A 25,813-nucleotide genomic window follows, 5' to 3' on the forward strand; every position below is an offset into this window, starting at 1 on the left:
GGCAACAACTTGCCCAAAGGCAAGGAAGGCATCTGTGGAAGAGGCAGTCTGGAACCTGCGGTCCTTCTTCCTCCTTCCACATCTTTCCAGAAGGAACTGCCTCCAGTGAGCTTCCAGGCCATGAAGCCCCAGGAGCCCTCCTCGGACAGCAGTCCAGTGGACAGAGAGGATAGGAACTGGGGGACCCTGTATACTGCAGTGCCTCTATCTGGGCCTCCCATCTTGCCATCAAAATGAACAGAAGATCGAGTTTTTCCTGGGATGTCCTGGTTTTGTGAACTGTTGCTCTCATTGGCTTGGCTCTAAAACCAAAAGGACTTTGAATTAGTTATAAGCAAAGCGAAGTCCATGAGCTATTTTGTAAATTGTCTTGCTTAAACCAAGCTGATGATGTTTCCTTATGAATTGCAATTTCTATATGCATGGTTTTCTTTTTTCTGACTCCCATGTGTGTTTTTTTCCATTACCAAATATGTGTTGTTTTTCCACATCAATTCTCCAATTCTCTGTCACCACCTAGGTGTCCAACAGTTCAATTCAATTCAATTCTGACACCATCTACCTGGAGTTAGCAGCAGACCCCACAAGCTAAAGGACCCCGTCCTATAGACTATCCCCACTTTAAATACCAGCTGCAGTGGAGTTCCCAGATGACCCTTACTTCTGCCTGACCAATTATAAATTCAGAGATTTCCATGACCCCCCCCCAAGTTCGGTAATTCACCGGAATTACTCACAGAACTAAAGACACTGCTTTACTTATGACTACCATTTTATTATAAAGGACACAACTCAGGCACAGCCAAATGGTAGAGATATAGAGAGCAAAGAATTAGGGTAGCGGGGAGGGGGGAGCTTTCATGCCCTTTTAGGGCACATAACTCATGAACACTTTGATGGGTTCACCAACCTGGAAGTTCTCAGAATCTCGGGATTCCAGAGTTTTGATAACCCAATCTCCAACCCCCCTTCTATCCTTAAGAGTTTGGGAGGTGGGGCTAAAAGTTCCCACCCTATAATCATGTGTTTGGTCTTTCTGGCAATCAGCCCCCATCCTGAAGTTAGCTGGAGACTCTACCCTGAGTCATGTCATTGGCATAAACTCAGGTGTGTTCAAAAGTGCTCATTATGAATTGCAACAGACATTCCTATCAGGGAATTGCAAGGGTTTTAGGAGCTTTGTGCCAGGAACCCAGGACAAAGACCAAAAAAAAAAAATTTTTTTTTTTAAATATACCATATTATACTATATAGTTCATAAATCAGCTAGGATGTTTATAGCTAGAGCCCTAAAAACACACTCTGAACACACAGTTTATTGCACTTAATCACTGAGAGGCCACCCTCTTCCCACAAAAGGCAAGGCTACTCCTTGTCTTAGTACCTGTTTCCTTATTTGGGATAAGAGGCTTGATGGGGCCATGCCATCTTTATACTCCCATTTCTGACCCAACAGGACTCCCTGCCATTCCCAGAACCCGCCCTCTTCCCCTTGGCCTGTGCCGAGCCATCTGCATGGAATGCTCTTCTTGCCCTTCTTTTCCTGTCAAATTGCAGGAGTAAAAAGGTCTCAGGGCGCAGAATATTTTGTGGTGGTGGTAGGTTTTCTATGACAGGGTGCTCCTAATTTACATTTGTTTCAGGTTTTGGGGTTTTTTTTTTTTGGCGAGAAGACATCATTCTACACTGTCACAGAACAAACAGTTGTACTTTTTGGCTTACGGCTTACAGAGCTCATTTAATGCAACTTTTGTTGGTTCTACACATTTCTGACCATTGCAAACAAATTCTTCCCTATGGGAGGTTAGAAGGATACGTGCCCACCCTCCCCTTTTCCCTGAGGCTGTATTTGTGGTCGAAATCATATTCATCCTTCCAAGCCCTGCTCAAGTGCTTCCTCCTCTGAGAAGCCTCCACGGTTCAACCCAGTAGAATTAAGACGGACCTTCACAGAGCACTTTGTATTCTGTGCTCTAACAGCTTGTTTATGAGGTTGTTCGCCTGCAAAGACTGTGAGCACCTAGTTGTTCATCTTTGCCAGGAGGAGTATCTGACACATAACATGGGCTTACTAAATATTTCGTCCTGAGCTTTTGGGGAAGAGAAGTCAACCTAATTAGATAAGAACCGGGACAGGACACAAGAGGAAAACTGATGGTGGGGGCGGGGAAGGCACTCCTTGATAGTCAACTTCTTTTCAAAGGAGAAGCTAATACTATCCTCCGCCTAGCTCTGGTTTACTCAGCTTTCTGCATGGGTAGACCCACCTCCCCCTAGAAGCCCACATAGTTCTATTAATAGATACAACTCAAAGACAACAGCTCCAAAAATAACCTCTTCTTCAAGGTCAGTGCAAGGCCACAGAAACACCATCCTGGTCAACCCACTGAACCAATGGGTAGACATTGGGTCCCAGGTCAAAAGACTCCCAATCCTCATGGATGGGGCACCGTGGAGTGTTAGCAGGTCACATGATGGCTTTCATGGGACTTAGGCACTTGTGCCTTTGTGAGCTCATTCCTCCATAAAAATACACTTAAAATTATATTTTACAACTACATTGGCATAAAGACAAATATAACTCAGCCTTAGCTCATTTTTATATATTCATTATTATTATAGTCACCTGATTTTAAAAGAAATGAAAACTAAAATATTTTCATGGGTCCCTAAAAGTATAGTGGGACTGCATTAGTCTGGGTTCTCCACAGAAACAGAACCAATAGGAGATTTCTAGATATATAAAGAGATTTATTATAAGGAATTGGCTCATGTGCTATTGGAGGCTGAGAAGACCCACAATCTGCAGTCAGCAAGCTAAAGGCCCAGGAGAGCCGATGGTGTAAGTTCCAGTCCAAGTGTGCGATCAGAAGCAGGAGAAAATCAATGTGCCAGCTCAGAGACAATCAGGCAGAGAGAGTGAATTCTCCCTCACTCTGCCCTTTTTGTTGTGTTCAGCCTTCCAGCAGATTGGATGTGGCCTACCCACATTGGGGAGGACGATCTGCTTTATGCTGATCTATTGATTCAAATGTTAACCTCATCCAGAAACACCCTCACAGACATTCCCAGGATAATGTTTAACCAAATATCTGGACACCCAGTAGCCCCGTCATATTGACCCATAACATTAACCATCACGAGTCCACCCCTCATCATCTTGGCATCCATGTGCCTCCCCTTAAACCATCCTTATTCTCCAAATAAAGACAATAAAAAGGCCATTAATCTGCCTAATATGATACAACAATCTTGCATACAACCAAAAATGCACTAACTCCTTCCCCAGAAGAGGAGGTAAACTCCTTTAAAGATGTTTACACTTCTTCTTGATATCCTATAACTTGATTATTATGATGTAAAACTAACAAATCTTAAAAACTATTGCATAAAGACAATATATCTTATGTCCTCATTTCTGTAACTGGTCATGTGGTCACAGCTGGTACTTACAACAATTTTCTTACACTAGCCATCCTGTATTCCTTTTACCTTCAGCAAACACCTCAGTTAGTCACAGTTCTTTACCTGGTGGGGTGAACCAAACTTTCATTCCTCTGGGGTCTGGGCCATTAGCAGTCCTGCCTGGATTGAGTTGTTGTAGTTTTTCGCTGACCTTACTCACAGTGCATGGTCATACCAAGGGACACCCTTAGAGATCTCCTACATTCCAGACATACTCTTCTTTACCTCCATTGTGCATTCACAGCCCAATTTCCCCTTGTTAGTGAAGACCAATCACCCCAGTCAGCACAGTAACTCTCTTCTCTGCCTGTTAATTCGGGGACATGAGGGGTCCAAAGTGGCTGGGCTGTAATCATAACTTCCAGTTCAATGGAATCATTGTCATGTCTCCTGATGAAAACATTCCTCCCTTTGGAACTAAGACCTCTTGGTCAGCAGAGCATAAGGTCATGGGAACAGGAAGCAAAATTTTTGCTAGTGAGCAGCTAGGGGTAACAGTGAGTGCCCCTCCCATTTTTATCTCTTGATTCCTGGACCTATGAATCCTGGCTGTGGGGGAAACAGCCCCATATACTGACCCTAATTCAGAGTTGATAGAGTCTTCTGGAGAACATCACCCCAGCCCTGTAAGGTACTGCCACCTGTCATTATAACTGAGTTCAAAAGATCCTTCCACCATTCTATCAAACCATATGCTTCAGAGTGGTGGAGACCATGGTCAGACTAGTGAATTCCATGAGCACGGACCTATTGTTGCACTTCCTTTGCTGTGAAGTGAGTTCCTTGATCAGAAGCAATGCTGGGTGGAACACCATGATGGTGTATCAGGCATTCTGTAAGTCCATGGATGGCAGTCTTAGCAGAAGCATGGCCCTGCAAGGAAGGCAAATCTGTGTCCAGAGTGTCTATTCTAGTAAGAACAAAATGCTGCCTCTTCCACAACAGAGGTGGTTCCGTGTCATCAACTTACCCCCAGGTAAGTGGGATGACCACCCCGGAGAGTGGCGCCTGTCAGGGGCTCCGTGTGCGTCTCTGTTGCCAGCAGTCGAGGCACTCGTCAGTGGCCATAGCCAGGCTGGCCTTGGTGAGTACAAGTCCATGTTGCTGAGCCCCTGGATAGCCACCAGCCCCGCCACCATGGCCACTTCCTTCATGGGTCTGTTGGGGGATGGTGGGGTGGCTGGGGAAAGAGGCTGACTGGTTTCCTCAGGACAGGTCATCTTATTCATTTGAATATTAAAATTCTTCTCCACTAAGGTCACCCTTTGGTGAGAATTCACATGGGACACAAATATCTTCATGTTTCCCACCCCCCCTCTATTCAGAGAAGTTTATCCACATAATTCTGCCTCAAATTTCCTTGTCACCAATTTTCCAATCATGTTTGTCCTAAATTCCTGACCATCCAGCCAAACCACTGGCCACAGTCCATGAATCGATGTATAATCACATGTCTGGCCATTTCTCCTTCCAAACAAAGTGAAAACTCAGGTGCACCGCCCAAAGTTCTGCCCACTGGGAGGATTTCCCTTCACCACTGCCTTCAGGGCTGTCCCAGAGAGGGGCTGCCGTGCCCCGGCTGACCACATCCAGCTGGGCCGGCATATCCCGCAGAACTATCTGTAAACCAGGCCTGCGTCTTCTCTTCCTCTGTCAACTGATCGCTGGGAATTCCGGGTGAGGCTCCACGTGCAGGGTGGGAGAGAGACGGCAGGGGAGCCGGGGTGGGGGCCATGAGCCTTTGGGGACACTTCTCTGTGTTGTAGCTTACTTCTGCCTTTAGACCAGGGTCTGCTCAAGCAGGATCCTCTATATATTATTTCTGTTTGATGACGGAGTACACGCTGAACTTCATGGTTTGGTGGGTGCTACAACACCTGGTTCACGATGGGGAGCTCAGGTTGCCTGGTAAGTTGGTGGCCCAGGGTGAAGTGTTCAGTCTTTGCTGAGGCCAGGAGCAGACAAAGAGCTGTTTCTCAAAAGGAGAAGAGTTAACTTCGGAGGATGGCAGGGCTTTGCTGCAAAATCCCAGGGGCCGAGTGCTGTGATCCACCTCTAACGGCCTGCCAAGGACTCCAAACAGCATCTCTACCTGCCGCTGACCCTTCAAGCACCGTTGGGTCGACTGGATCATAAGGCCCTAGTGGCAGAACAGCTCGTGCGCCAGCCTGGACCTGTGGCAGAGCCTTCTCCCTTTCTGAGCCCAGTGAAAGCTAGCAGCTATTTGGGTCCCTTAGTAAATGGGCTGGAGTAACACACCCGATGAGGAGTATGTTGCCTCCACAATCTAGAGGCCCACAAAACATTGTGTCTCTTTCTTGGCTGTCGGAGGAGCCAGATGTAACTTACCCTTCATCTTACCAGGGCTGTCTTCACATGTTTCACACTGTGGGGCACCTAGAAATTTCACTGACATAAAAGGCTCCTAGATTCTTGTGGGATTTATTTCCTACCCTCTGACATGCAAATGTCTTACCAATAACTCTAGAGTAGTTGCTACTTGTCGTTCACTAGGTCAGTCAGCTGCTGTCAGCAATGTAATGACCAGTGTGACATCTTGTGGAAGAAGAACGTGACCAAGGTCCCTGTGAACTCAATTATGACACAGGGCTGGAGGACTGATAAATCTCTGAGGGAAGATAGAGAAGATACACTGCTGGCCTTGCCCACTGAAAGCAAACTGCTTCTGGTGATCTGTACTAAGAGGGGTCAAGAAAAAAGCATTTGCCAGACCAACAGCTGCCTGTAAGGTATCAGGGACACGTTAATTTGGCATTAATTTCTGCAATCCTTCCAGGTCTGTGGTAGTGCTTTTGTTTACCAGTTTTTCCAGATAGAGGCAGTCCTAGTGGCTTCCGTTGGCCTTTCCCACCGTAATAATCCTCACTCCGTAGGTCAGGGAACCGACGCGGGGATTAGACCAGCTGCCGAGTCTGTCTATTCCAATTACGCATTTCAGAACTTGGGAAATAACCACAGGATGGGGTTGAGGACTGCAGTGGCCTGAATGTTTGCATCCCTTCAAAATTCATAGGTTGAAATCTTAACCCCTAAAGGTGATAGTATGGATAGGTGGAGTCTTTGGGAGGTGATGAAGTCAGGAGGGTAGAGCCCTCATGAATAGGAGTACTGCTCTTGTAAAAAAGATCTCACAGGGCTCCCTAGCTTCTTCCACCATGTGAGGATACAATGAGGCGTCTGCACCCCTCACCCAACCATGCTGGCACCCTGATCTTGAACTTCCAGCTTTCAGAATTGTGAGCAACAGATTTCGGTCTATAAGTCATCCAGTCTGTGGCATTTTGTTTCAGCAGCCTGAATGGACTAAGACAGGGACCCACTGGGCCCACTGGGAAATGAATCTGAGTTAAAATTCCACTGTCACCTGACTTCCACAAGCCCCTACTCTAGTAGACCACAGGGACATTTTGAGTCTCTTGGAATTAATGTCACTTTAGAGTCAATGCCCAGTAGTCCCTGAAGGGCCTGATTATTTCCTTTTTCCCAATGCATAGTTAGAAGTAAAAGTAAAAATGTTAAAGCTTTTTAAAAAGTAAGAAAGTTTAAGTAAAGTAAAAGGCCACAGGTCCCTTTGGGGAAGGCTAGCCTAGGAGAAAGATCCGCAGTATACATTCTGGCAGTGTATTGGGCTCTTTTCTTAAGGGAATCTGGCTTTTCCTTCATTCGTGGGGTTCTGGGTCTTTAAACTGGCTCACCTCTGGGAACTGATTGAGGGGGGCAGGACTCTGTTTTTATGATTCAGGTTAGACTTTTGTTCATTTGACCTAGAATGTGTCTGCTTATACAGATAAGTAAGAATTTAGTCGGCTTCCTATCTGTTCCACTTTGAGGCAGACCATGCTCAACTAGCCAATGCCTGGGTCTGTGGGAGTCAGACGGCTCTGACTGCTGCTTTGGCTCTGCAGTCCTTTACCATAACCGTGCCTACTTTGCCTCTGGCAGTTGAGGGCTGACATTGGACCCCTACCATACCAGGATCCAATCACTCCCATTGCATATAGGTTTCCTGATTCAGCGACTGCAGTCCTGACTATAACGTCTGGCATACAGAGAAGAGTGATTCCAGTGCTCTTCGAGGATGCCTGGGTTCCCTTCGCAAATTGGTTTCTCACAACAGTGGTGGTGGGTATGTCCTCTGGATTCTCCCAGTGTGGGCAAGTAAGTCTTAAAGGACAAATCCACTCTAAAATTCCAATCTCCCTAACCCTAACCCTTTGACTTTCTTCCTCTACATTAAACTAAGGCTGGCAAGGCATTTCTAATTCACTCATTGTGGGTCACCTCTTGGTCCATATTTCAGACAGACAAACTGCTAGAGTCCTTTAGGATTCCCTGAGCTGAGACATTAAATGCAGAATTTCTGCTTAGTGAACCCATGTCAATGAACTTGGCCTGATCCAACTTTACATTCTTTCCTCCATTATCCTACACTCCCAGGATTTATTCACACATCCGTTCCCCAGATTTCTGTCTGCATAAATTAGAAAACTCAGACCGTTCTTTCGAAATGTAGCACACCTCCTCATGGGTCCCATTTTGTAGCTCATCTTTAGGGGTCCACTAGGACCTGAGTCTGGTTGTAGGTCTAGAAGCAGAGAGGGGTTGGGGGTGGGTCCTGAGGAGAATCAGTGTTGTGTTGCATGGCAATGCCTCGAAGGAGGACATTACAGCTTCTTTCTGCCATGCCGGGTTAGTCCCCTCACATGAGAGGGAAAGGCTGCTACTGGAGGTGGGGAGGCTGCTTCCTCTGGCAAAGACGACTCATCAGAATTTGGGAGCTCAACGTCCCTAGCTTCATCAGGGTCTTCTTACATGTCCCCATTCCAAGTTATGGGATCCCATTTTTTCTCAACCAATGCCTTCACTGTAACAGTAGACGCCTTGTGAGGGTAGCAGTTAAGCTCGTGCTGTCACTCAGCCTGTGGCAGGACAACGTTCTGTGCTTGGTTTTCAGCAGGCTCAGCTCTGCACCTTCAGGAGATAAGGCTCTCTTCGGGGCATACACAGAAGCTTTTAGGTCATCTGGCAGCATTTGAGCTGGGAATTCCAATCCCTGAACTCATCCTTTCCTTTCACCATTTTATCCAGTGATACTAGGAGCAACCAGCCAATCTCATTATATTCCTTAGTTTTCCAAAATGTATAAAAGGTATGGAAGTATTATAAACACTGTTACTTGGCTCCTTGCATCTTATAAGTGTTGATTAGGAGTGGAACTATTCTACCTATATCTATTGCTAGATTATTCCGTGGACTATCAGTGCTCCTTCTACTACTAGAAATACAGTCATTAGCATCTTTAAGTCTAATCAGATTAGAAAGCCAATTCCAGACACCTAAAACCAATTCAGAAAACTCATTCTTGAAATTCTGTTCCCCTAGAACCACCTTCAGATTGAAATCTATAGTGGTCTGGATTCTCCAGAGAAATAGAACCAATAGTGAATATATATATATAGTATCACTCTAGTTCTAGTCCAGTGGTCTGAGAACCAGGAGGGCTAATGGTGTAAGTTCCAGTCCAAGTCTGAGATCAAAGGCAGGAGAAGATCAATATGCCAGCTCAAAGACTGGCAGAAAGAGTGAATTCTCCCTTACTCTGCCTTTTTCGTCCTATTCAGGCCTCCAAAGGACTGGATGAGGCCCACCCACATTGGAGAAAGCAATCTGCTTTACTTAATCTATTCATTCAAATATTAATCTCATCCAGAAACACCCTCATGGACACACCCAGAAGAATACTATTTAACCAAGTATCTGGGCACTTTGTGAACCACCCAAGCTGACACATAAAGTTAACTATGATGGGACCCAGACACTTTGTCTACTGAGTCTACTGCAGCAGTCAGCCCTGAGTGTTAGGCAGTAGATTATATACAGTCCTTTCCTTGGAGGTATCGCTTTGTAAAAGGGACCCATAAGAAAGATGGCTCTGCTCACACAGGGGTCACCTGGGCTCCCTGCAAGGGGTCTTCAGCCTGGAGGCTGGTGCCCATATGTTTTCATCTCTAGCTGGGAGGAATGGGAAAGGAAGAGGACCAAGGCCTTAGAGTCAGACTTTTTACCTATCCTCTGTCATCGTGAAAAAACCGTCTCTATCCCTTGCCAAATATCCCTTGCTGAGCAGGACTTGGTGGAACAGAGCTTTTTCTTCTGGGCCAGAGGAGCATGAACTCGGACCCCAGGTTTGTTTGCTTAACCTACAGCAGCAGTAACAACTGGGAAAATTTTCAGTTTAACTTTTATTTTAAAAAAATGTCATTCAAATTTTGCATTCTACTCCATATTATATTTATTTTCCCCCTAAATATTTGAGTAGAAGATGATGCTCCATTTTTATCCCATACCTCCATTATTCCTGGGATACGGGCCCCCTACTCGAAGAAAAGTGGACTCGAGAGAAAGATCAACTCTGAGGCTCGTTGTCAGGGACTAATGACACTACAACAGTTAAGATCAATATTCTGCTGTCTCTCCTGCCTTCTCTTCCATCTGCCCATTTGCCAAATGGAGAAAGTAAGGCCTAGAGAAGGACGCCCATTTGCTCAGTATGTCAAGGCAGGGGATGTGACAGAATGGGAGCAGCAACAGGGCAAACTGGGAGATGCTGGGAGATCTGCTGGGTGTGTCTTCCAAGCCCTGGGCATCAACCAGAGGGGGGCCAAGTGAGACAGATTTTGCAGCTAAGATTTTCAGCACAAATCCTACCCACCTATATATTCAAATCACAGACCATAGTCTCTGCACTTAAGCCCCATTCCATATAACTTTACATCCATAGCGAGAAAGTTCAGTCTTTGAGAAAATAAACATCGACCCTGCTTCAAACAAGTCAGACCTCCTGTTTATTTTTAGTTCTCTGGATGTGTGCAGATCATCACCGATGCAATGAAGAAAATGCAGATGCATCCCATAATTACCCAGCTAATAAATCAGGGCTGAAAGGCTGCTGGGGAGTGTGTTCTGTTGACCTTGGCTGGGGAGGTAGCTCAAGGTAGTCCTTGAAGAACAAGTGAGATGGGTGGGATGGGGGATGGATTAGACAGTCCTGGCTGGTGCATCCTGGGAGAAGGCTTGAGTGAGGGTACAATGTATCAAAGAATGGATCTTAAGGGGCCTACATAGAATGAGGAGTGTGGTGTGTGTGTGTGAGGGGTGTTGTGTGTGTGGTGCATGTATGTTTGTATGGTGTGGTATGTGTGTGGAGTATGTGTGTATGGTATGTGTGGTATGTTTATGTGGTATATGTTGTGTGAGTGTGTGTGTGGTGTGTATGTGTGTGGTATGTATGTATGCATGTGGTGTTGTGTGTGTGGTGTATGTACATGTAGTGTGTGCTTGTGTGGCATACGTATATATGTGTTGTTGCATGTGTGGTGTGTGGGTACTGTGCAGTATGTATGTTCTGTGGTGTGTGGTGGTGTGTATATGTGGTGTCGTGTGTGTTGTATGTATGCTATATGTGGGTGTGTGGTATATGTGGGGTGGTGTGTGCATGTGTGTCGCATGTAGTATGATGTGTGTATATGTGTGTGGTATATGTATGTGATAAATGGTATGGGTGTGGTGTATGTGATGTATGTTATTGTGGTGAATATGTGGTATGTGTATGTGTGTTGTATTTGTTGTGTGTAAGGAATGTGTGGTGTGGTATGGTGTGTGTGTATGTACATGGTGGTATGTGTGTATGTGTGTGATGTAGTGTGTGTGTGGAGTGTGTATGTGGGTGTACATGTGTGGGGTGTGGTATGGTGCGTGTATGTGTGTGATACGTGTGGTGTGGTATGTGTTTCTGTGGTGTATGTTTGCATGTGTGTTTTGTGTATGTGTGTGGTGTGATGTGTGTGGTATGTGTATGTATGGTGTATGGGTGCGGCATATGAAGGAGGTATGGCGTGTGTATGTGTGTGACGTGTGTGTATGTGTGGCGTGTGTGGTATGTCTGTGTAGTGTGTGTATGTGTGGCGTGTGTGGTATGTCTGTGGTGTGTGTGGTATATGTTTGTATTTGGAGTGTGTGTATGTGTGGCACGTGTATGTGTGTATGGCATGTGTATTGTGGTGTGTGTGGTATGGTGTGTATGTGCATGTAGTGTGTGTGTGGTGTGTGTATGTGAATGAGTGTGGTGTGTGTGGTACGTGTGTATATGTGTTGTATACATGGTATGTGTATGGTGTGTGGGTGGTGTGGTGCGTGTATGTGCATGTAGTGTGTGTTTGTGTGGTGTGTGTATGTGTGTGCTTATTGGAAGGGATGGGGGTGGGAAATGAGGAAAAGACTGGTGGAGCCTGCTCATGGGTTTTGAACCACGGAGGGGAGACTGGTGGTGATGGCATCTATCCCCAGGGGTTACATGAGCATCCAGTGTTTTTTCCTGCCAAGACTCTATTTCTCTTTTTTTCTAGTTGAAATTCTTCTTGAATCCTTCCCTTTTGTCAAAGACAGTTTGAGTTTAGTTTCAGTCACTGGCAAGTGAAAGAGTGTAAACAGGCCATGGAAGAGTCCTGTAAAGAGACTGAAAGTCAGGTGCACGGGGTCTGTCACAAACTGGCCTTGTAATCCGGGCAAGTCACTCCTCACCTGCGGACTTAGTTTCTCCATTGGTAAAAAGATGAAAGGTTTTCAGATTTTGAATTTCATGGACCAGTTAAAATCATCACAAATAACCATGTCACCCACAACTATCACTAACATTTTATAAAGAAAGAATATTTTAATATCAGAAGTGTAAAGGACAAAATCCCAAAATTAAAAAACAGAATTAAGTTAGATTTAAGAAAAATCCACTATATCACTTATATTTTTCCCCATATTGCCCAAGACTGAAGAAAACATCGTTGGAGGTGGGTGCTGCTCCCGTGCCTGGAGTCTGAGGACTGTGAAATGTCATGCACTCGGGTCCATCTTCAAGCTCGAATCTCGCAGGCTGGGTCTTGCAGCTCTGCACCTGCTTTCAGAATGGCCAGTCTGTGACTGGTCAGTGTATCGGAGACATTTCCCCCTAAAGCACACCTGCTGATGAAAACCTGCTGCTGTTGCTGCTAAAACAGGACCAAGAGTCTATTCCTGACACCGTCCTAAACACTTTCTTGTTTAGTGTTTACAAAGCTAACTCACTTAAGTTTCCCAACAACCTCATGAGATAGACTTGACTATATCTCCATTTTGCAGATAAGGACACCAGTTTGCAGAGATCCGAGGCATGGCCCTGGAAAAGGCTGAGAAAAGGAGGAAGTCTCAAGGGGAGATGAGGGACAAGACAAAATATCTTGGGGCCAGAGTGTCCTGTCCTGGGTGCTTGGCCAAGATGACTTAAAGTGGCCTTGGTGAGATATCTGGGAGGGGGTTTCACAGCTGGGCTGGGAAAGAAGGTGCTAGACGATGCAGAAGAACCCAGATGGCAAACGGACTCTTTGGTGTTATCTCTCAGCCCTGACCCTTGACTTCCCCGGGATCAACCTGGTTTTCTCAGCAGCCTGTAAAATTGGGTTACCAGGCCTTACTCGCAAGGCTGGGAATGAACATGAGGTAATAACTTCCTTGACTTTGGAGTCAGGACAAGCCTGAAGAACTTGTCCTCTTACTCCCCACTCCTTGCCCCCCACCAGCTCCCACCAGTCTTCCCCACATTGGTAAATGGCACCACCCAGCACGGGCTGCCCCAGCTAGAAGTATGACCTTCCGCCTGATTCCTCCCCACCCCCCACCCAGCCCATCAGCAAGTCCTCTCGGTCCAACCTTCCAAATATGTCTCTCTCTCTCTCTCCCTCTCTCTCGACTCTGTCTCTCTCGTCCTCTCACCTGGCCACTGCAGGGGTTCCTAAATGCTCTCCTTTCTCCCACTCCTGCTCCTAAAGCCTGTTCCCAGACCTGTAGCCACAGTGATACTTGAAAATGTAAGCCACGTAGTGTTACTTGCTTAAGCCCTTCAATGATTCACCATTCTGCTCAGACAAAAATCAAAACGCCTAAACTTGGCCTGACTGGTCTGTCCCTGCCCATCCCTCCTACCATCTCAAGTCACAGGTCTTGCCTTCACTCACTGAACCCCAACCCCAATGAGCCTATAGTTCCTAGAACACACCAAGCTCTTTTCCACGGCAGGGTCTTTGCACCTGCTGGCCCCTCAGCCTCCTGCTAGGCCCTCTTTACTGCTTCCTGTCACCCGGATTCAGAGGGGCCTTCCCTGACCGTCTTCTCTGAAGCAGAATTCTACTTTATTTCCTATCACAGTACCTATTTCCTCTGAGCACTCCTTAGGGTATGAATCTGTCATTCCATGACTTTATTTTTTGCCTTGTTCATTAGACTGCAGCGTCTGTGAGGGCAGGGTCGTGTCTGTCTGTTCACGGTTGTAGCTTCCTAGCACAGCATTTGGCACATAGTAGTCACTCAAGAAAAACTTTTGGATAATAGACAAAAGGTCTATTCCACAAGTCACGATAGGGTCCCAGCCCACTCTCTCTCCTTGCCCCCCAACCCGCCCTGCTCCCGCTCTGCCCCTGCTTCTGCCCCTCCAGAGGGTGGGTCACCACACAGGAGGCTGGGGAAGTGCTGAATCTGCTCTCAGGGCTGGTTTCCCACCCCGTGGAAAGGGCTCACACAAGGTCTGAAGGTGGCAGTGAGACTACGGGGGCGGGGGGCAGGTGGAGGCTGGGAGAAGTGACAAGTCTGGTGTCCTGAGGGAGCACTTTCCCCAGCCTGGTCTCCCTTAAGGAAAAGGGGTTCCCTCTGCTGGACGTTGCAAGGCCACTAAAGCCTGGGTACCACCCAGAGGGAAAAGCTGTGAGGTAGCCAGGAAGAGGTGAAATGTGGTATTTTAGGGCCAGGGAGCTGATGTGCTAATTTAAAAAGAAGCGTTTAGACTCTCCCTCAGGACTGCAGAGCGTCGAGATTGAAATCTTGGGTATGTTGTTGCCTGGCTACCCCACTTTCCCCCAGTTACTCTGTGGTACAGACTGGACTCTCCCTTCCTGCACCGATGCCCACTGGCCTGGCATCCTGGGCATTTGCCCAGCCTTCATGGGGGAGGCTGGCCAACCCTGACTGGAAGGTAGTATCTTATGACATCCACAGATCCTGGCAAGAAGCCCCAAAGCTTCGGGCAAGAATGGATCTCTAGGTTCCAGGAAAGAGGCTTCTGTGGGGAGTGGAGCCACAGTGGCATTTCTGCACCTCAGGGATCAGACCACAGGAAAGTAAGCCCTCTGGGAGCCAGAGAAGTTCAGAATCGCATTAGCAACACACCCCTTCAGACCTATCTCCGCTCCTCCTCCTGTAAACAAAATACTTAACAGTCTCTGGCATGCTGCCTGCTAAGCTCTCCCCCTGCTCTCGATTCAGTACAAAAGTGTCCTGAAGCGGGCACCCCACACAGCAGCTTCAACATCAGACACGACCAGGGATATAGTGGGGTGACGCTTATGGGATGCCAGGCCTTGGATCAAACCCAAAGCAGGAAAGACCTGTTATCCCCTGGGATCTGGGGGTCCAAGGGAGGAAAAGGGCAGCGGGTAACATCCAGTCACATACAGCTTGAGGCAGGAACCCCAAAGGTTCAGCGTCCCATTAACTCTTCAAGTGATCCTCGTGGGAGTTTGACAAGGAAATGAAAACTCGTATTACCATGATGGAGTTTAAAAACATCTAGAACAAAATACAACATAGTGAGCACGCAAGGACTTCACTACTCTGTCCTGTTGTGGCCACTGCCCTGGGGGCATCTCACACACGTGCGTTTGCTGCCCACAGAGTGAGGTTCTCTCAGCGGTCCTCATTATTCCCTTTTCATTTCTGTGCACACACAGGTCTGTGGCTTCAAACTCAGTTTGGTCCTCCAAACGCCCCCTTGCTCTGTGGTTTGCTTCGAGTGCAGGGGCCCTCAAATGTCAATGCAATTCTGAGTCATCTGGCCCGGGGATAAAACGAATACTCTAGGCCCCCTTCAGAGAGGATGATTTACTAGGTCTGACGTGGGACCCAAGAATCTCCCCAGAGACTCTGATGAGAGGGGTCCTAAGAACCCCCTTTGAAAAGTACTGATGTCAAGTCACTGTGCAAGTGGGTTGGTTTCTAATGTTCTTCTATTTAAATAATACTGCAAGGAAGAGTCTGGAAATGTTTTCCTTTTACATTACTTTCTGCAGACTTTTGCTTATGAGTAGGATAGGAATTGTTTTATAGTTTTTGCCAAATTAGTCTCATGGGGAATTTGAATAATTGAACATTAAGTTTCTGCATCTTAAATTGATTTTTATAACAATATACAAGCAGCTCAAATTGCAAGTTCAAGATTTAGAGTGCGGCTGCGCATTTTTCCATGGAAAGCTCTGTGTGTAAGCTATCTGCTTGCTTCCTTTGACTATCAAAAAAGGGGACAGGATACTGGCCTTTTATAGTTGTATCAGTTCCTTAGCTATTTTGGATAGAAAGCTTTATTTGCCACATATATTTCTCCCTCTCCTGTGGCTTTCATTTGTGTGTTTGCTTTATTACATTCGGTGGCACAAAAGGCTTTTAGAAACACATTCGGATCCATCCATCCTGTCCCTGATATCTCTTTCATCAATAGTCAAAATGGTTTCTCCTCCTCACAGTTGAAACACACTTGCTTTTCCATTTCCTTGACTTTTTATGACCCATTTGAAATGTATTATAGTGCACGGGGTGAAAAATACGGATATAAGCTAGTTCTGATTCATGCTGCTGTCTCGCCATTTAGATATTTGTTAGATAGTGATTCTTCCTCATAGCATTGTGCTGATGCTCATTCATTTTACATAAAGTCTTTAAATAACTTCAGTCTGTTTTTGCAGTGTATTCCCCTGGTCTATTTGTCTTGTCTTTACCCTGATAGATTATACTGTTGGCTGTCTGGTTATTTTAAGTTCCCCAAAACATTTTTTTGGTATTTTGCCCATTCGTACTCCAGAGGAGTTTTACTATTTATTTGTTAAACACTGCAATGCATCTCATTGTGTCTTTAATTTATAGTCTATTGTAATCTTAACTTGAGATTTCATAATCAAGATCAAGGTATAGCTCTTCACTCATTCATATTTTCCTTTATTCTTCTCACTTTAAAATTTTCTTTTGGGGCGCCCGGGTGGCTCAGTCGGTTAAACGTCTGCCTTCGGCTCAGGTCATGGTCCCAGGTCCTGGGATTGAGTCCAGTATCAGGCTTCCTGCTCAGTGGGGAATCTGTTTCTCCCTCTGCCCCCTCCCCTCATGCTCTCAGGCATGCTCTCTCGCAAAAATAATGAAAATATTTAAAAAATAAAATAAAATATTAAAAAAATAATTTATTCCAAGTTAAATTAATTCCTAAACTATTTACTTTTTGTCTTTTGTTGTCCTTTTTTTCAGTGCAGAAAGGGCACCTACACTGTGTGTTAAGGTTCAACTATCTGTTATCTCCTCTTTGTCTGCCTTAGGACTTGGTCCCAACTATTTACTTNGGTGGTGGTGGAGATTATTATTGCAACTAAGCCAGCTCTCTCCTTTCTTCTTTCTTCTCTCCACCCCCCTCCTACTCTCATTCTCATGCTCACTGAAACACAAGCATTTTGACCCAACAGCCTTGCAGATAAACTGATACACTCCCCCCAACACCCCCACCCCCGCCCAGCGCATGCTCTTTCTTGGCTTCTGCCAGCAGTAGTCTGTGAGCTGCTCTGAGGACTCCTCCACTTGTCTTTCTCCTCTTTCTCTTCCCTTTCTATAAGATGGGCAGAATTGCCCTGGCTCTACCTTCTTGTGTTAGGACAGAGCTGGTTAAGGAAGACTCGGCATATTCTAGATGTACCATCTCTATTTATCGAAGACCACAGGAAGATACAGTGCACTAGATTGAATAAGCATCCTCTCAAAACTCGTGCCCACCCAGGACCTCAGAATGTGAACTTACTTGGAAATATGGTCTTTGCAGATATAGTTAGTTAAGATGAGGTCATGCCTGGATTACAGAGGATCCTAAATCCCATGCCTGGTGTCGTTATAAAAGGGAGAACAGAGACACAGGCAAAGACAGACAGACAGACACACAAGCACACACACACACACAGGAGAAGGCCATGCCATGAGATAACAGGGCCAGAGATCCGAGTGATGCATCTACAGACCAAGGAATGCCAAGGACAGCTGACAACCACCAGAAGCCAGGAGAGACCTGGAACACAGTATCCCTCAGAGCCTCCAGAAGGAACCCACACTGCCACTACCTGGATTTCAGACTTCTGGCCTCCAGAACAGAGAGAATACGTTTCTGTGGATTTAAGCCACCCGGTGTGTGGTACTTTGTTATGGCAGCCCGAGGAAACCAATCCACATAGGATCCTTGCTCTCCCCTGAAAGCATCCCCAATGCTTTTAATTGTAGGGTTATCTAAAACACAGAGAAGTGTCTTTGTAAACCTGCCCCAAAGCAGAGAATGAACAGTCCACTCTGGAATGTAAATACTTAAGAAATGATGAGGTTTTTCCTGTTTCCTAACCAACTACAAGTCTCTTTCTGTAGAAGGCAAACTATTTATGGCATATTCCAAGTTTTAAAAACCCAGGACTCTTTTGCCAAGGGAGGTAGCATGGTGCGATTCGAAGGGTTCAGGAGGTGGGCTCAGACCACCAGGGTCTTAATCTTGGTTCTGCCACTTACTAGAAGCATAACTCTGAGCAAGTCATAATCTCTTTGAGCAGGACTCCCAATCTGTACAAGGAGAAAGGAAAAACTTATGCCTAACATATTTTAGGAAACTGTTGCTGGGATCTGATGAGATAATTTCTGGGAAATTATTGTTTAAACGGTAAAGTGTTGGGCAGATGTTACCAATCAATAGTGGTTGCCTGTGAAGTGGGAGGAACCGGGTGAAAGGGTGGGAGGGAAACTTACTTCTCACTGTATCCCCTTTTGTTCCATGTAGTAGTGAAAATAATATGTTAAAGAAAATTTCATGTGGAAGGAAGAGGAAGAAGTAAATAAAGCTGTATGCTTGGGTCCCGCCTCACCCGAAGAGGACACCTAGAGCATGGGCACTGATGACCCGTGAGGGCGAATCTGTCTCCCCCAGGCTTCCAGTGTGGGAGCTTCTGGGACACAATCCAGCTCATACCTCCTGAACTATTTTTGCCTTGTTCCTGTTAACTCAGAGTTTGCAAACTAGAGTTGGGTGTTCAGCCCTGCCATGGATTTCACAGTGTCTGATTTATCTTTCTGAAATCTAGAGAGAATGAGGACCCTCTTGCTACATGGTTAGGGCAACCCATAGGATTGTGTGTAAAGACAAAGACATATTTGGGAAGACATTTTCCCAGAGCATTTTGAGGTCTTACGCTCATCAAGAGGCAGAGCAAGAAGTGACAACTAAAATCAGAGTTACCAAGGGATCAGAATGGGAAGCTGAGCCTTGTGGTCCACTCGACGAAGCACTCGCCACGCCCTGTCAGGTGATGAGCAGGTCCTCCAAGGTCCTGAGGTCACACCTGGGTCCTTCCCCTTGCCAGGTCTGACACTGGCACCAGCCACTCACAGCCAAGCCTCCATGCTGCCAGTTGTCACCACTGGCCTTCTCCAGCTCTCTATCCCCTTGACACCATCGACACTTAACTGGTCAACATGATATCCCACTTGGGTCTCCTGTCTGTCAACAGAGAAAGCCCTCCCTTCTGCCTTCTGTGGGGTAGAGGGCTTATAGCAAAGTGACCCGAGCCCCTCCACAGGAAGGCGCTGCCTTGCAGCCCTGTCCTTCGGAGCACTGGGACATTCCCCTCTGGCCACGAGTCACGACCCGGTACAGGCTCTCACCAGAACCAGGGCCACCGGGCCAGGATCCTCCCTCACACACAGTGGCTTTCCTCTCCCTGTGCCCTGATTTATTCCCCATAACCTGCCTTTCCCCAGCTCCAACTTTCATATAGATGAATCCAAATTGTACACAGGATTCACATTCTGTCCCAGGCAGCCCTGGGTTGGGTTCCTGTCACCCAAGGTATGTAGTTTTGGGGTGCATAGGAGGGGACTGAAATGTAGGATTGGAGTCTTCCTCCCTGCCTGTCATTGTATCTGAGCCTTGGCTCCAACCAAGACATCACCAGGCTTGCCCTCCTCTTGCAAGACTTTAATGAGGATGCTTGTGATTCCCTGATAGACGGCAAGAGTTCAGAGCAGCGACTTTGGAGTCAAAGACAGACCTGGGTTCGATCCCAGCCCTTTAGCTTACCGACCATGTGATTTTGAGCAAGTTACTTAGGCTCTTGGAATTGGTTTCTTATTATAAAGTACAGAACAGAGCTAGGTTCTAGGAACACTAAGTTAAACGAAATAATGCATATAAAGGTTTGGTACGGCATTTGTAAGCACTTAATAGACATTAGATGCTGTTGTTGTTATTAACAGAATAATTAGTTTCTAGCCACGGCTTCAGCCCACTTGAGCTCTGTGAATTTGAGTGAGGCACTTCACCTCTGCAGGCTCTTATTTCATCTAAGATGAGAGGGTGGGGCTTGAGCCTTAATATTCCTTCTGACTCTAGGATTCTACAACCTCTTTGACCCTAAAGGAGTAATTCCACTTGCCATGAGAACCAACATTAGGATGATCCGATGAGGCAGCTGCCTGTAGGGCAAGATAAGAGAGGCTGTTCAAAGCTCAACTGGCTTCTGCAAACCAAAGCCTGTCTCTCTCTCCTGGCCTAGATCCCAGGGCAGCAATGGGGAGGAGCTGTGGGGAGCTTGTCTGTGGAGCAGCCTGGTAGATAACTAATACTGAAGGAAGGAAGGAAGGCCAGGCCCTTAGGCCTACCTGAAAAACAGATTCAGAGGTCTGAAGGAAGGGGAAGTACTAAGCAGGGCAAGGGTCGGACCCAGACTGAGACCCAGTGAGAAAGGAGGCTGTGAGGACGCTGGATATGCAGTTTCTGGAGCTCTCTGGAGAGGTGTTGTGGGCACTAGTTAAAAACCTAGCTGCAGAACCAGACTGCCTTGGTTCTTCCACTAGCTGTGTGATTTTGGTCAAAGTACTTAACCTCTCTGGGCCTCAAATTCCCCATTTGTGAAACAGGGGTAAGACTAATCACTTCCTCTACTGGGTTCTTGTGGAGAATTAATGTATATAAGGACTTAGGAAAATGCCAGTCACATGATAAGTGCTACATACATGCTGACTGAATATTTTTATGATATTGGGGAACAAGATATCATTTGGGGCTTGGTAGACTCAGGGCACCTTTGTGTGTAGGTGGGGGGGCGGGGAGCATCCCCATGCTGACTATGGAGGTCTGGGGCATGGGTGCGGCTCCTTCTGGAGACCCCCAGAAATAAGGGATCATTCGAAACGTCCCTTGCACACAACAGTGGCAGAATATGCCAGAAAAATATAGTGCCTTATAGTTACTATACCCCCTCCACGCAGGGGCTTGAGGAAACTAAGTTTGCACCATCATTGTTAAGGTTCAAATCCCCTCAAGTAGGAGTAACCTTGGAAGGGCTAAATAATAACTTGTCTTCAGCCATGCAGCGCAAATGAGCTCCTCAGATGAGCCAGTATTTTAGCAGAATCTGAGGGGACAAGAACTAAAATCGGATGGGGAGGTCAGTTCTACCCCAAGCTCTGTGTGGGACAGAAGGTGGGAAGGGCCCTGGGTGGCAGACAAGAAGTTCTCAGTGTGCTTTAGTAATGTGAGGACTACAAAGAGTAAGCAGGGAAGCGCTGGACAAAGATGGCCTGCTCCAGCTTTGCCTTGGAGCCCCTGGGCCTGTGGGTTGGCACAATGTGCACGGCCACAGCCAGTGAGTGCTGTCCCTCTCGCCCTCCTCTCCTGGTGGGCCTTCCTTGCCAGGGATATCTCAACTGTATGGGGCTTGGCTGCCTCCTACTGGCCACTGGGCAGAAGTTCTCTTAAAGTGGGCAGACAACAGAAAGGTTTTACAAAAGCATTCGGATACCGCTTTACAGTTGTAAGGCCTGCCGTGAATACGGGGGTGTAGCTTTTCTGCTTGAGTATATCCCCACCTCTGCCATAGTCTCCAACCCCCTAATGCATATCCACCCCAACCCCTCCCCGGCTACCTCCAACACCCCACCCTTCAGTTTCCCTTGACTCATCTAATTTCTCTTCTTAGGAGAGGGTCCTGGAGCCTGAAGTAAGGGAGGAGCGGACCTCTGACTCCAGGGCCTTGGGTCCTTTAGCCAGAGGACTAGAGCATGTGGCTGGAAAAGTGACAGCCCCTTCCACTGGCCTTGTGCACACTCTCCCCTCTTCACAGGGTGGTCCTGGCTCCCTGGACACGCCTCAGGCCTAGAACTGCTCTAGAAAGCCCAGGAGTCCTTAGACTTTCAGTTCCCCTTAAAACCGGACTTTCCACTGCCACTCCCTTCCCCAAGCCAGCACACAATCTGCCCTCTCTCTGCTGCTATGGATACTAGTCACACTTGGACTTTTGAGAGGCTTACCAATTGTTCCTATAGTGAAGGGGGCAGCGGGCAATGAAACCTCTAACAGGGCAAGTTACAGAGGCTCCCACACTTTCAAAGGTCTTGCGTCTTTGGTTCCTAATTCTACTGAGATCATTGAAACTCCAAGGGTGAAGCTGACATCCTCTTCCCTCCTCTATAGTTCGGCCCAGATCCTATCAGACCCAACAACATTCTCCCTTGTGTGGAGAATATCCTAGAGACCGTGTTCTGATTTTCTTTACACAGGAAAAGGTAATCTGAGAATCACAGTGAATATTTTAAATGTTTGATGTGGAGTGTGTTTTGGGTTTTGATGTGTTATTTTGAGAAACCACTTAGAGATGATTTGGGGCAGCATAAGCCAGCCATTAAAATGGTTTCGTTTTCAGTATTAAACTTTGTTTCCCCAGGCAAGACAAATCAGTTGAGCCTGTTGAGATAATGTCCTTCCTCCCCAAATGGGGCCTGGGAAGGATTAAGGCAGTGAGAAGGGAGGATGCAGTGGAGGGGGGTTGGGCCTTCTCTGATGGACAAGAGCGGGCGTAACAGTGGGGAACCAACTTCCAGGCACAAAGTGGGATCACAGCAGAGGGCACCTCCTTCCTGATCCAATGGCACCCCAAGAGCCAACCCAACTCTGTCAGCTTTACCCCTCACGGAAGCCTCAGCAGGGACCCGGCTTAGGCAGGTCATGACCCAGGAAAGAGAGAATGCCAGATGCTGAGAACGGGCATGAGGGGGAAGAGTGGGTTTGGTTCTGCTTCCTTCTCTCTTAATTCAATATTTCAGCTTCTCTCCCCCATCTGCTATTGGTATTCAATTCCACAGGACCATAATAGGTGAGAATAGAGAGGAGCTAATTAAAAGCCTTTAATTCCTCCAACTACTGCAGGAGCCATCAGAAATACCTACCAAGGATTCATTTGTACTTGGCTGCTTCTGAGGAGATGACAGCCACACACTTGCCCTCTCTGGAAGGAAATAACACTCTGAGAAGGAAACCTTGGGACCTACAGGAAGCTGTGTTGGCACAAACCCCTGGGTCTACACCCTCCCTCTTTTTTAACAACTCCTTACTAACTGTGCCAATATTTGCCACAACTCTCTCCCTTCTCCTCTCAGACTTACCACTTCCTACTTCCTGTGCTATAAGCACGGTGATGTCTACTCCCCCCCCCCTCACCGAGTTCTCCAGTTCTGGCAATGGACACAGCACCCTCCCCGACCTTGGCCCTTCCCCACCTCTCACTCTTGGCCACATTAAGGGCTCCTCCTTCTGCAGGCACCTTGGGTGCCTGGACTGTGCTAGGGGCTGGTGGAGGACATTCCCCAAACAGCCTCTGTTAGGAAAACTCTGGTTGGGGAGGTTACTCTGGAGGGATACTCCTAGATGAAGAACCAACTGCAAAACCATGTTGTAAGTACTACCCTAAAGGCTCGTACAGATGGCCACTTTATTTTTTAAATTCAATCTTGCAAACAAATACCCTTACATTCCCTTTTTGTCCTTTTCCTTCCTGTTGGGGACACTCTTTTGAGAGAATGTGATGTTCGTTGCAGTGGCAACAAATGTGCTGATAAACAGGCAGAAGGATGGGGGAAGCCTGTTTTTTTTTTTTTTTTTTTTTTTAAGATTTTATTTATTTATTCGACAGAGATAGAGACAGCCAGCGAGAGAGGGAACACAAGCAGGGGAGTGGGAGAGGAAGAAGCAGGCTCATAGTGGAGGAGCCTGATGTGGGGCTCAATCCCATAACGCCGGGATCACGCCCTGAGTCGAAGGCAGACACTTAACCACTGTGCCACCCAGGCGCCCCGGAAGCCTGGTTTTTGATCGCAGCATTGAGCCATTGAGTGAACTCTAGGATCACTTACCTCCAGACTTCTTGTTAAGTAGATAAAAGCATCTCCCTAGGGTTTAAGCCACTGTTGGTTGACTTTTTGGTTACTTCCAGCCCAAAGCATTGTAACTGGTTTTCTTCCATATATGAGAGGAATTAAGGGTGACTTAGGGACAGACTCATCATGTCCTGGTGATCAGTCAGAACAGATTCAACTTCTTTGTGGAAAGGGGCAGAGAGCCCCATGGTGGATGGACCTAATTCACCTTCCTTCATTGAACAGATTCAGCCCATATTTATGGAGTGGCACCTATGTGTCAGGCATTATGCAGCTAAAATCAACAAAACTGTACATAGTCCTGGTTCTCATGAAGCTTAGAATCCAATGAAGGAATAAGCCATTAACCACATAGTAATCTTGACAAATAAATAATCAGAAGCTGAGCTAAGCACATGGAGGAGAGGAGCAGATGCAGTGAGAACACGCAACACAATACATACACTATAAAGCCTGGAGCCAGAAAGACATCCTTGAGAAAGTGATCTTTAAACTCGGAGCTGAAGGAGGAAGAGGAGGGATGTACCGGGCAGAAGCTCTGAGGGCTGGTGGACAGGGAACTGTGCATGCAAAGGCCCTGGGACATGAGGGAACCAAGCTGGCTTGAGAGCCCTGAGAGAACAGACTGAGTTTAAGTGAGTTGAAAGTTTGCCTTCAGTGCCTCCCTCAAATCTGGCCTCTCCCCTGCTTCTTCATGCATCCCACACTGCCCCCCTGGAACCCTGTGTCTTCAAGGCTCTTTGACTAAAGTTTGCCCATGCTGGGGTTCCACTCAGTGCTGCCCTTCCCTCTACCCTAACTTTTAAGCGACTCTCCCTATCAAAACCTCCTTTCCCTCCCCATAAACCAAGCTATTAAAGAATCTCTCCTATATTTTGTTGAGAGAGAGAGAGGGAGACAACCATTGGTGGAATGCAGACACCAAGTAAAGAAGTTCTGGAAGGAGGAAGGCCCCGGACATCACGTGTCCCACCCGGCAGTCTCCTGGCCTCCTTCATGAGACACCTGTAAGCTGGGCTGCAGGTTGGGCTCTGTGGGTGGGCCAGCCACTCCCCTGCTTTCCTGGATACACCAGTAACTTCTCTTCAGCAGCTGAACTCAGAAGTCTCCCTAACCCAGTTTCTCACGGAGGCAGCAGCGCCCAGGACTTTGTGGGAGGGCTGGGCCACCCTCTGATGAACTGACTTCAAAGGGCTTACAGAGGAAGAGCCTAGCTTGGGAGCCAGACAGTGCTGGGGAAGAGGCTGATCCCTAGTGTGCTGCATGACCTCAAGCTGTCACTTAGCTCTCTGGGCCTCAGTTGCCTCATCTGCAAAAATAGAGGAAGATGATCCCCTCTACAGATTTGCTGCAAGGATTAGAAATAAAAATGTATAAAAGGGGGACAAAGATGAGGTTTTAGATCTGAGCTCAAGCATAGATGTAGCATGGGGATAACAGTCCAGTCCCAATTCCAAATACTTTGCCCTTACATACCCACTCCCACCTATCAGGCCCTGGGTCCCGAGTTTTTATCGGAGAGCACGATGATCGCTGGAGGGCTAGATCTGCCTTGACCAATTTGCTAGCCACTAGTCACATGTGGCTGTAGGAATTCTAATCACAATGACATAAAATTTAAGTTCAGTTCCTCACACTAGCCACATTTTAAATGCTCAACAGCCTTTCGTGGTGTTGGATAGAGCAGATACAGAACATTTCCATCAGCAAAGAAAGTTCTGTTGGACAACACTGGCTTAGAGGAAGGAGCCACATGTAAATAGGTGGTCCACTTATTTTACTTGTCATCTCACTCCTGGACCAAGACACTGATTGGGACAAACTGGCAGTCAGAGAATCAATGGGAGGTTGGCACACACGAGTGCATGTATGTGTGCCTACGAGTATGGTAGTGGATGGGACACGTCCAGCCTTCAGGCCTTCTGGGTGATCTCAACACTCACCACTTGCAGGGCTGGACCTGGTAAGTCAAGTCACAGAA

The 25,813-nt window shown here is 46.9% G+C and overlaps 1 long non-coding RNA gene across 4 annotated transcripts in view; it reads right to left on the bottom strand.

Annotated features, from left to right (window-relative positions):
- Window positions 1-25,813, bottom strand: part of LOC103671929 — a 49,617-nt gene that overhangs the window by 13,340 nt on the left and 10,464 nt on the right. The window contains exon 5 of one of the 4 annotated variants that reach the window (XR_005837682.1): window positions 12,256-12,433. The exons of 1 other annotated variant lie outside the window; for it this stretch is intronic. This is a non-coding gene — a long non-coding RNA (uncharacterized LOC103671929). Of the gene's footprint in view, window positions 1-12,255; window positions 12,437-25,676; window positions 25,793-25,813 lie in introns of those variants that run through there. 2 more of the 4 variants (XR_571043.2, XR_005837684.1) reach the window with 2 other exon arrangements.

The sequence above is a fragment of the Ursus maritimus genome, unplaced genomic scaffold (genome assembly GCF_017311325.1).
Source record: "Ursus maritimus isolate PB19 unplaced genomic scaffold, ASM1731132v1 scaffold_25, whole genome shotgun sequence".
Lineage (NCBI taxonomy): Eukaryota > Metazoa > Chordata > Mammalia > Carnivora > Ursidae > Ursus > Ursus maritimus.